Raw genomic sequence first — 10,023 nt, forward strand, 5'->3', positions numbered from 1 at the left:
ATATATATATATATATATATATATATATATATATATACATACATACATACACACATATATACATACATACACATACACACATATACATATGTTATACATTGATGTCAAATACTACAGGATATAGGTCATACAACATATCTATTTACACTGTGTACATAGATGCTTTCATTATTAATTCCACAGTTATATAGACAGTATATACATTCGTAATATCCAAGTTATTATTTAATATCTGAACTTGTATGTGTTCTTTGGTTCCATTATAGTGTATTTCTAAGTTGCTGTTTGATGAATTATGCTAATATGATATTAAAGGTTTGTTCCCAAATTTCTCTGGATTTCATGTTTTTGTTTCTTTTATCTATTACTATTTTATGAGCTAAAAGGTGTTGTATAGCTACTTGTTTAAAACCCTCCCAAGAGATATTTATCGTATCTAGCCATTTAAAAGCTATATACAGTTTCATTAGTAGGAAAATTGTTAAAAGTGTATTTGCTTGTTTTCTTGGGATGTTAGGTGGGAGAATGTGTAACAGAGTGAATTCCCAAGTTAATGTTGATGTTTGATAACCCGTTTTTTGTAATTGTACCTTGAGAGAGTTCTAGAGTTTATAGACACATTTACAGCTCCAAAATACATGGATTAAGTCAGCTATCTGGTCCTTACAGTGTGGGCAGAAATGTGATTTTGATGTGTTAAATTTGTGTAGGATTGCAGGTGTAAAATAAGCATTATTATTGATCATGAGCTGAGTGTATGCTAACTTTTTGAGGGGTAGAATCTTCAGTGTTAGATTGATTGCCTGGCTTATTTGCTGATCATCTATGGATGGTTTAATTTTTCTCCAGTAGTTAGAGAAGAGGAGGTCCTTCTGGTATTTGATTTCATTTATCATTTTATATGAATTGGTAATAGTTTTCTTTGTTGTGATAATAGTTTTCCAAAGCCTGCTATAAGTTTCTATGTCACTATTGGTCATAGTAATATTTTGGAGATAACTGGAACACAGTTCTTTGATTTGTCTTAGGATTATTATGTGTGATTTAGGGAGGTTTAAGTTGGTCCTCATTTCTTGTATTGAACAGTTAAGGTAGGGATAGATATCTTGGATTGTTTTATCTTTTAGTCTGGGAAAAGGGACTATGTCCAGCATCTTATTGTTTATTTTTAAATTTGGGTTTTATGAAGGGGTTGCAGTATTGTCATGGCATGTCTAAGGTTCAAGAATTGAAAGAGTTTTTGCACTAGGTTGATAGAATGTTTTAAGGGCTCTATAATGTTATAAGTTTGTATTTCTTTCTGCTTCAGGAATGGAAGTGCTTTGGGATTGAAACCTAGAGCTTTAATATATCTATAATATATTGTCACCCAGAGAGGAGACCAATTTTCCATTGACAGGTTATGTTCAGCTATTCTCAATATTCTGTTAGTGTTAATGATCGAGTAGTACATTTTAAAATCTGGTAGATTTAGTCCTCCTTTGCTTTTGGGGAGTGTTAATTTTGGATAGGAGATTCTGTTTTTTCTGGGTTCCCATATAAATTTTGCTAGGAAGGTATGAATTTGTTTGAAGAATTTATTATGTATTGTTGTCTGTGATGTCATGAATATATACATTAATCTAGGTAAAATGTTCATTTTGATTATTGATACTTTGGCCAAGAATGGTAGTTTTAGGTTGTTCCATCTTTTGCAGTCTTGCATTATAGTTTGCCATTTAAGGTTTACATTGTGTTGGTAGAAGTCTTTGTTACTCTGGAAAAAGGTGATTCCCAGGTATTTAGTTTCTTCTTTAATTTTTATTGTGTTTAACAATGGTATTAGTGAGATGAGTTTGGGTGTTTTTAGGGGGAAAATATTAGTTTTATTAAGGTTTAGTTTGTAGTTAGACATAGTCGAGAAATGTTCAATTGTAGCTATTATTTTGTTTATATCTGAATTTGGTGTAGTGCAGTATATGTTCAGATCATCTGCAAATGCAGTGAGGTATATTTTCAAGTTGTGTATTGATGGAGGATTGTGATATGTATTTTGTTTAATGTATACAAAGAGTGGTTCTAGGTATAGGTTAAACAGGAAGGGTGATAGTGGACATCCTTGTCTTGTTCCATTTTTTATTAGGATCCTATTTGACCAAGTTTTATTTATATACAGAGATGTGTATGGGTTGCTATAGAGAGTTTGGATGATCTGAATGAAGTTATTGGGTATATTAAAGTAGGGTAGTGTTTGGAGTAAGAATTCTAGATTAACCCTATCAAATGCCTTGTGGGCATCCACTACCATTGTGTAGATGTTGATATTGTATCGGTTAGCATAGGATATTAGTGCATCTAATGTTAATGTACTGTCACTAGTTTGTCTATGTGGTGTAAAACCGGATTGTTCTGGGGAGAGGATTTTTCTATCAGATTTTTCATTCTGTTTGCAAGTATAGAGGTAAATATTTTAGTATCTATATTTAAGAGGGAGATGGGTCTGTAGCTGTCGGGGTTTTTGGGGTCTGTGTGTTCTTTTAATATAAATATAGTTTTAGAGGCATTAAAGTGGATATCATTTATTTTATAGTTTATTATGTAATTCAGTGTATAGTATAGTAGTTTGGCTATCAAGGGGGAAAATGCTTTGTAAAATTCTGATGTGAGTCCATCCGGACCCGGAGCCTTATGCACTTTTAAGTGTTTGATTGTTGTAATAATTTCACTGATGGATATCGGCTCAGTTAGTTTTTTGTTGGTCTAAATTGAGTTTAGGGAATTTCAGTTTTTGAAGAAAAGAGTTCTATCTTCCTTTGAGGTTTGTAGTATTTGTGCTCCATATATTTGAGAGTATATTTGTTCAAATGTTTTAATAATGTCTTCATTTTTTGTGTAGTTTTTGTCTCTGTAGTTTATTTCTGATATATTGGAGGCATTTTTGTGTTGGCAGATAATTCCGGCCAGAGCTCTAGATGGTATTTGAGCTTCTTCTGCGAAGTGGCTAACATTCTGGCTTCATAGAAAGATAGGTTCCTGGTTTCTAACATATATAGATCCCTTTGCAGTTTTAAAAGTTCTGCTTCTGTTTGGTTCTTAGGGTTATTTATTAGTTCTTTTTCAAGGTGCTCTATTTTCCCTTTCAGTATATGCTCCTCTTTCAGTTGTATTTTTTTATAGTATGCTGCTTTTTTGATAAACAATCCTCTGATTTGTGCTTTGGTTGCAGCCCATTCTATGTCAGTTGGTACTTGGGAGTTAGTGATATTTGTAAGAGCTATTTTAGTATTGCTTCTGTTTCTTTTATTACATCCATTTTGGAAAGTAAATTAGGGTTTAATGACCAATTATGACCCCTATTCTCTAAATATATCTTTTTGTCCCAGTTAATGTTCAGTGTGATTTTGGAATGATCTGAAAAGAACCTGGTATGTATAGTTATTGTTGGGTCCATGTTAATGAATATGTCAGAGATTAAGAAGAAGTCTATCCTTGACCACATTTTGTGGCATTGCGAATAGAATGTGAATTTCTTTGTTTTATCTGCACTGTTCCCATGTTTAAAAGGGTCATGTAATTTGAAATCTTGTTTGAGTTCATTAAGGGCTAATGTGGCTTGTTTATTATGTGATTTGGTCAGATTAGATTTATCCTTTTCTGGGTTTTGATATGTATTCCATTCACCTCCAATCACTAGGTAGTGATCTTTAAATTGGTTTAAGGTTGGGTATAATGACATAAAAAAGTGTTGGTTATTACAGGGTGCATAAACATTAAGTATCATTATAGGTTTTGGTATTGTAGGACTATTAAATGTTACATAGCACCATCTTCCCTCCTTGTCAGCTTTGGTTTTAAGTATTTTTCCTTAAATTGGTTTTTAATTATTATGGCGGCCCCAGCACTGTTTGTTTTCCCCTCTGAAGCTATGATTTGACTTATCCATTTCTTTCTGCTAATTTCTGCCCATTGATCTGCAGTCAAGTGCGTTTCTTGTATTAGTATGAGGTTGGCTGTGGTTTTTAATGTAAGGTGTAAGAATAGTTTTCTTTTCTTCTTGTTTTGGAGCCCTTTAACATTCCATGATTCTATTTCCCACATTTATTTATTAGGTGTATTCCTTAGATATGCCATGTATATTAGTTTTGTTTTGTTAGTTTTGTATGTGTTACTGTGTGATGGTTTAGGAAAGCATCTATTTATCCCCGTCCCTACACTGTGCCTAACCACTAGATCCCTGGACCAGGAATAATCAGTGGGGGAGGATGAAGGTTCATTATATTGTTTACCTTTACGTCTAATCTTGGAATGTGTTTTCTTTTTAGATATAGATTTACTCCATAGTATCCCCCCTGTGTTACTATAAACAATGTGGACAAAGCTGAACAAACTAGTTCCCTCAACAAACACTGCTACTTAATATCCCTAGCCTCTTCCAACATATTATTTATACAGTGATGGTATTGCATTTAAGGTACAGCATGTATTGTTTTTGTCTTGTGACTAATTCTTTCTAATAGTATTTTTAAAACAGCATATTAATATACATTCCTCAGTAAATTATAGCAATATGTGTACCATAGTAATATTGTTAAACAATCAATCTTGTCATTTTTACATTTTTCTCTCATTTGATTTCTTTTTCCTCCCCTTTACTTATTCAGGTTTCGGCCTTCTTTGGTGCCTATAGTGATGTTTTTCCACATCAATCTGTGTGGGTTATAAAATATATACTTGGCACCTATTTAACAGAAGTAGGAAGTATAGAGAGACAAAAAAAAAAAAAGAAAAACAGCTTAGACAAACAGTCCTTCTCCTATAGTTGACATATTAAGGCTATATTTACATTATCCCAGGATTGTTAGGTTATTTTACTAATTTCCTGAGATTACTTCTCTCCAGGATCTTTTAACACATTTCTAGTATTTACATAAAACATTTAACAATTTTTTCCCTTTTTTTCCCAATATTAATCTATGAGCTAGCATAATTCTGACAGTTTATTTCTTGCCTATTATTTAAGGCTGGAGTTTCATTCACCTACACAGTACTGGGTGTACTGTTTTAGTGAATGGTTCAGTTCAACAGTACCTTATTTCTTCAAGGTTTTGCTTGCAGGTTGGTTGACAACTATGGTGCAACTTTTTTCTTTTAGCTGGTGCAGATCAATTTTCATTTTTCAGGCAGTAAAATCCTTTGGAGCTTGCTGAAATCCATTTTGTCTGACTGTTCTTAATGAAGCCATCAAAAGCCTAGGGGGACTGAATTTGCAAGCCAATATCCGAGATGGGAACTTCCTTCCTATATTCATGCATCGGAAACAGCAGTTCATTTTTGGTTCCCACCCAGGCTGTACTTCCCTTTCCTGTGTTCCTCATGGCTCACATCAATGACCCAAGGGCCTAGACAGCAAGGGGAAGATTTCAGAGTTGGATCCCAGCTAGAGTGCTCATGAATGGGGTCATTTTTTTCATCCAAGGGACCTTTATCTTTTTTTTTGTGGATTTATTTCACTTCTGAAGGTGGAATTTGTTTGAAAACAGCCAGGAATGTCTCTTTTGCCTCTTTAGGGTTAGCAACCATGTATTTAACCTCTCTGATGTAAAAGATTAACTGATTTGGATATTTCATCTGGAATTTGATTTTTTTTTCTATTAGGAACCTGCAGTATGGAGATAGTAGTTGTCTTGCTTGTCTTATTTGTATTGGGAGGTCTTGAGCAAAGGAGATTTTATTATTATTCCAGGTGAGTGTGCCTTTTTTCTTTGCTGCCAGTATGATTTTGTTTACATCTTGGTAGTTTAATATTTTAATATAGACAGGTCTTGGTTTCAGTGATGTTTGCATTTCCCTCAGGGCTCTGTGGGCTCTCTCTATTGTTATTTGCTGCATTTCTTCAGATTCCTCTAGGGGGGAATTTATTATTTGCTTGATTGTTGGTATTAGATTGTTATGAAGTACAGTTTCAGGTATTCCTCTGATGATGATATTGTTCCTTCGAGATCTTGCTTCCAGGTCTGTTAATTTTGCTTGTATGTTTTGTATTTCTTTGTCATGGGCATCAGTTTTTTGAGAAATAGAGTCTATTTTTATTTCATTTTCTATTATTTTGGACTCAGATTTTTCCATTCTGGATATTATTTGGCTGAATGAGTCACCAAAGGTTTGAAATTGTAATGATAAGTCCTTTAATGCTTGCTGGATAGGTAATAAGGCAGATTTTATGTCTTCCAGATTAGCTGGCTGGTCTGTCTTGGATTTATTTGTATTTTTAGAGTTGTCCGTTTGTTTAGTTGTCTTTTGTCTTTTTGAAGTTGTGTCTTTCTCAGGTGAGGCTAGTACTGAGAATTTGGTCTTAGTTGTTGTTGTTTCCATATTATTTTCCTCTTTTGACATCTTGCTGTATAGTGTTTTACCAATCTTGAAGTCAGATGCAGGGCCTTAATAGCACATTGCTTAAGCTGTTATTCAGAAATCTTAGTTAATCCTGCTGTTTCTGAGCTGAATCTGTCACTTTTTCTTCCTCTTTTGTTTGCTGGATGATATTAGCAGTAAATATCTACAGTTATTTCTGTATTATTAATTCTGCGTTGCCTTCTGGGTTTGTTTTAATCCAGGGTATATCGAGACCTAGGTGATAGCATTGCTCACAGAACAGTGGCCATTTTGAACTCCGACTTATATAACATTTCTTACTGTATGACACTTTCTTGTGTGTTTGTGTGGTGTACATGCATATGGTCAACCGGTGAATGGTCGAGCGGGTATTGCCGAAAGGAGTGCAGCAACATCTCAAAAATGCAATTGCAAGTGTTGTGAATCACAAAATCCCATCCCCTTTGTGACCTATGTTAGTACTCGTTTTAGGGTGTAGAGCATCAGAAATGTCGAATTTGGTGTTTTACGACATTCTGACCATTCTGTGTTACGGGATTCATGGAGAAATGTCGGTAACATGTATAGTCGAGCAATGTGCGCTCGACCATATCACTGTAAAATGTTTGTGTTGTTATCATGCTGTTATGGCAATGTTCACAGTAACGTCTTCTGAGCAGGCCCAGTATAATCATGTGATTGATGTGCTCCATTTACAAATGTAGACCTTGAACTATTGCAATGTCATCAGATCTGTGTTGTAATGTGTCACTTGTGTATTTTGAGTGCTATTATATGACTGGTTAGGATGTACATGAATATAAAGTACATGTTTGTCTACTGCTTGTGTCAAGGTAATCTACCCCATGTCTATGTTTGTCAAATGATAACAAATGGTAAAACATGTCCCTTTCTGGTGTGCATGATACAATGGGTCTATATCAGATAAATGAACTTTTAAAAGTTCGAACACCATATGGTCGAGACTATATGTTTGAACTCTTAAACGTTCAAAAATCAAAAAAAAAAAAAAAACAGACAAAAACTACTTGAAAGCTTAAGCAGGGCAACAAATCCCCCTGCAACCCCCACACACCCCACTCTTTAAATATACCAACTCCGAGATTGCACTACAGTGCAGACAATGGAAAACTTTCATTGCCGCACTGCACGGGGATCACCATTTAAACGTTCAAACTTTTAAAAGTTGGATCATATGGTGTCGACCATATGACGTTTGAACTTTTAAAAGTTTGACAACATGATAGGAACCCTGATACAACAGCTGTACAGCTCATTTCTTCTTGTTTATACATGATGAAGTGAAGAATACAGCACTACTGTCAGTTATCACATGTACATTCTTATATATACATATATATATATATATATATATATATATATATATATATATATATATATATATACACACACATGTATTTAATAACTGCAGTCTATGCCCTTAATGTATCCACTGGCAGTTAGGGTTTGGCATAATGGTTAAGGTATTCATTTCACAGGCACAAGGTACAGGGTTTGATTCTAATCTAGGTTATTGGCTAGGCCTAAAATGACTCTTTGGCTGGAAGGTTGGCATAACAGTTAAGATGTTTACTTTACAGACACAAGGTGCAGGATTTGATTCTCACATGGGGTAATTGGTTTGGCTTAAAATGGCCCACAAGGGCAGTTAGCCTAGTACTAATCTATGATATGTCCTTGGTAACTGCTATCTCAGTTCAGCATATTATCAATGTTAATATCACATTTACTCCCCTTTGTTACAATGTTGCATTGTGTCCCTCTCATCTCTGTTGTTAGCATGCCCATTTTTAGTTATGTACATGGGTAAAGAATTGAGAACAGGATTAATTATTATGACATCAGTATGGATGGGTTTCTGTTTAAAATATTTCTTTGTGACATAATCACATTTCACTGCATTAACTGAGTACATTTTCTCTGTTTACCCTCCCTCCTCATACTTATGTTTGCACTAGTAACATTGCATTCTGGGTACATTCTCCCCGTTTAATGTCCCCTGCATCTTACCTCTTTTAGCCAACTTGCCCTTACTTCATATAAGCTGTCCCCCCTTTCTCACATAACAGGTTTGCCTACAGGTAAGCAGTTTGTTTACATCATGTGCTTGTGCTTCTTTGCACCATTTCATGGCCACCAACACTGCTGCATGTAGGCTTCACATGAAGACCATATGACTGTTAATGAATTCCAGGGATACTTTTTCTAATATTGAGAATGGACTGATGCAAGATGAATGTCATAAATGTTTGAAAACTTCAATAGATAATCAAGATTAACAGCACAGGTATAACCTGACAATACATGCTTGTGTCTGTGCAAACTAAGTGATATTTTAACCATCAGAGAAATGCACCCACACAAAAAGCAGTTAATATGAATGCATCTCAAGCAAGAGGCCCAATGTGGACATAACAAATACCTAAAGATGATATGCACATGCAGAACTGGTGTCAGTATGAGAGATACACCTGCTTCCTTGCAACGTAACATTGTGATATCAACACAAATTACCTAAAGAGTATAAGGGCATGTGTGGCACTATTAAATGACACATGCAAATGTCAAAAATATAGAAACAGTTCCTCCTCCAGCAATAATCCTTAATGACACACAAAAATCAACAGACAAACACTGAGACTGTGATGTAAACAGCATTAGAATGCTACCCTACTAGATTGGGTGATGTGTCGTGGCCCTTGGAAACTCTGTCATTGTAAGAGATGCAGAATTCGACAACATAATTAATCTAGCACTTAGTTAGCAAGCATTCATCTGCAATAACAGATGATCAATATATGATGGTTTAACATCACAGTCACCATACTGACATTTAAATGAACAGGAATAGATGGAAGACCATTGTAGGGAGGATCCAAAGGCTGACAGTAGATTTAGGACAATGGATCAATTGGTATCAGTGTCACCACATATGTGGATGTATCATAATGTCTCCCTACCACTTCTAAAAGGAAGTACAAACAAATGGTATCATTGTCACCAGACACGTGGATGTATCATAATGTCTCCCTACCACTTCTAAAGAGAAGTACAAACAAGTGGTATCATTGTTATCACACATGTGGATGCATCATAATATCTCCCTACCACTTCTAAACGGAAGTACAAACAAGTGGTATCATTGTTATCACACATGTGGATGCATCATAATATCTCCCTACCACTTCTAAACGGAAGTACAAACAAGTGGTGGTATTGCCACCAGACACGTGGATGTACATCATGTCTTCCCTACCACTTCTAAAAGGAAGTACAAACAAGTGGTATCATTGCCACCAGACAAGTGGATGTACATGATGTCTCCCCCACCACTTCTGAAAGAAACTACAAGCAGAGTGTATACTATGGAGAAAATAAAAGATAAAATGCAATAACATTCTGTGGCATCCTGGCCACATAGCCATTGAGGACATGGGGATGAGAAAACACTATAGATAACAAAGTGATACAAAAATGGGCACCATCAAACAGTGGGAAACATGTCAAGAATTCAGTCAATAACTGTTGCAACCAAAGTCACATTGAAGGTTGCAATGAGGAAGTAAGACAGGAGACCAGTGTGCATTTATTTGTGTTTTGATTGTACTGAGTCATGCATGTTTGTGAAGA

The sequence above is a fragment of the Protopterus annectens genome, chromosome 5.part1 (assembly GCF_019279795.1).
Source record: "Protopterus annectens isolate FY-2018-M chromosome 5.part1, PAN1.0, whole genome shotgun sequence".
Taxonomy (NCBI): domain Eukaryota; kingdom Metazoa; phylum Chordata; order Ceratodontiformes; family Protopteridae; genus Protopterus; species Protopterus annectens.